The sequence below is a fragment of the Pteronotus mesoamericanus genome, unplaced genomic scaffold, assembly GCF_021234165.1.
Source record: "Pteronotus mesoamericanus isolate MK-2021 breed Mesoamerican mustached bat unplaced genomic scaffold, CSHL_Meso_final contig_33, whole genome shotgun sequence".
Lineage (NCBI taxonomy): Eukaryota > Metazoa > Chordata > Mammalia > Chiroptera > Mormoopidae > Pteronotus > Pteronotus mesoamericanus.
This window is the reverse complement of record NW_026555135.1, coordinates 9,256,272-9,258,957: the sequence shown is the minus strand read 5'-3', so window position 1 is coordinate 9,258,957 and position 2,686 is coordinate 9,256,272. Positions and strand designations below refer to the sequence as shown.

General features: G+C 38.2%; 1 pseudogene; it reads right to left on the bottom strand.

The window, feature by feature from the left end:
• Positions 1 to 365: 365 nt before the first annotated feature.
• Positions 366 to 878, bottom strand: LOC129072695 (60S ribosomal protein L13a-like; annotated as a pseudogene).
• Positions 879 to 2,686: the final 1,808 nt, after the last annotated feature.

Sequence of the window (2,686 nt, the reverse complement as noted above, 5' to 3'; positions counted from 1 at the left end):
TGGTGGAAGCTAAGCTAAGGCATTGTCTAATTGGGGTTCGTACTATATATAATACTTTCTTGTGAGTTGCTAAATGAGGTATATATGAACATAATATAGTAAATGTTAAATGAGATATGCATACAAATCTGCATGTAAAATACATAACATGGTCCTTAGTACAGAGTAAGTAGTCAAGAAATAGTATTATGATATGGCTGCTGCTTTTGTTCATGGGCTACATCAATTACAATATCTATACTCCACATCATATATGTGAAATTATAGACTGAATTTTAATATAGTAATGAGATTTTTGGGTTTTTTAGACCATTTTATTTTATTTTTTAATTTACTTATTTATGTATTTTGAGGAATATTAATTTTTATTGTGCACAGACCAGGAGCACAAGAGTCTCGAGGACCTCTGTGTAGCTTGTCACTTTTCTTCTCCATGTTCTTTTCAGCCTGTTTCTCTTGCCTCCCGAGTTGTTTGTTCTTCCTTTAACGGATCTTGGCCTTCTCCTTCCTCCTTTCTGGAGTGGCTGTGACTGCTCGTGCTTCCAGCCAACCTCATGAACCAGCTGCCCTAGGTAGGCAAACTTCCGTGTTGGCTTATATGCACAACCTTAAGGGCAGCAGGAACCACCACTCACTTCTTCTCGTCATAGGGCAGTGGATTCCATCAAACACCAGGAGGCGGTCCAAGCTGGCCCAGCCTTGTTTGGTTTTGTGGAGCAGCTTCCTCGCACAGTCCTCCAAAAGATGCAGTTAGGGGCTGATAAGCAGTCAAGACAGTGGGATGAGTTGGTTTTCATCTGCTTGCAGAGAAAGGCCAGGTACTTAAACTTGTTTCTGTAGGAACTGCCAGAGAGCACCAGGACCTGCCCCTCTGCCATCTTCCTCAGTTGCCTGGGAAATGATTCTTTCAGGCAATTTTAGTATAGGGGTAAAAATTTAATAAAACGGATTTCTTTGGATCTACGTTACCTGTGATTGAGGAACTTTCTGTTTTACCATTTTATTTTGTTCCAATTTGTTCTCCATGTTTCCAGGGATGGACTTTCATTACTTTCCACTACTGAAGGGAGCCTGACATTTCTTTTTCCCCTGCTGCATATTTGAAGACAGTTTTATGCCCATTATGCAGGTGTGTCCATTGAAGCCTAGGTACATTCTCAACTTGTTGAAAATCATGCAGCTTCTGTGTGGTAGAATTTAAAATTGAACTGGGTCTGATTTCAGAACCCAAGTTCGACCCTTCTAAAAATCACTGTGCTATGTTAGCTTAGTTGGTTTTTCATTCCACTTCTCAAGGTTCAGTAATAGGCCCTCCTATATATCTAGGGTATGTAGATTATTTTAATTCCCTTTATTTCAGAGACAGAAACAACTTCACCAGATTGAAACCCTCAAGACAAAGGAGCCCAGGAAAGAAACCTCATCAGAAAGAGAGAGCAAGTTTTTGTGGAGTTACTATGAGTCAGAAACTTTTAATGAAACCAGTTATATTGTTTACCAAGTTAAGATCCTCTCAGATGTCAGGAGAGAGATGTGTAGATGTCAACTCATAAAGGACACCTCTAGGGTGATAGCAGAAATACAAGAAGCTGCAACTCCTCCATGCTAAGAGATAATGAAGGAAGCCAGAGATAAGTTGGAAAAAAACACTGGTTACCAAGAGGGAAGAGCAATTGTTTTTTACTAAATCAAATATTTATGAGACTGGGATTTGATTACCGATGGTTTAACAATTCAAGGGAAAGATAATTTTCTAAAATGCCCAAGGTGTTGGAGTAATTCTGATAACTGTTTCTTGTATAAAAATATTTAATCACTAGAATTTGAAATGCATGCAAATTGTGATGAGGATAGAAGACATTTTGCAATGTGAAGGCAGCATGGTGTAACATGCTGGAAGGATTAAAAATATATCCAGTTGTTATAGGCACCATTGCATCCCTTGTCAATATAGAACATTTGGTTTTGATTTTTTTGTTTTATTAACAATTATTGAGTGCATACTATATTTCAGATGTTTTTATGTTGGCTTTAAAAATTTTAATAATTATGAACACCTGTAAAGCATATATTATTATTTCACTTAATGGAAGAGAAAACATATTCAAAAAAGTGAAATGGTGCCCAAGGACACAGAGCTTGTAAGGTAAAAGTTTGGCTTGATACTCAGGTCTGTGTGTCCATTGAAAATCCAGTCTTTCCTCGTACTACTCTGCCATTCGGGCATTTCTGAACTACAATTTCTGGCCAAAAGAGGGTTATGAAGACGTGGTTTGAGGTCTGTAGTCTTAGTACAGCAACAAACAAACAAAGAAAACAAACAAAAAGAAGAAACAAAAAACCAATACGTTATTTTGAGTAAGGATGAGATAAGGAAGGTCAAGATCATTCATCAGGTGTGCCCACTGATTCATTGCTGTAAAAATCCTGATCATTATCTTTGGTGAGAAATGAACAAAAGTCTGTTAGAGCTGAAGGAACCTGGCATCCATGTGATTCGGCCTTCTCACTTTACAGACGAGTACTCTGGAGTTCATAAGGGGAAGCGATTTGTCCAAGATGGTTATGTGATGAATCAGTGTCAGAGCTCATTCCCCAGAGTCCCAGCTCTCTGCAGCAAAATCTTGGATTTGTTCTGAGAAAAGATGAATTCTCCTTCCACATGGCAGTTCTTTAAATACTTGAT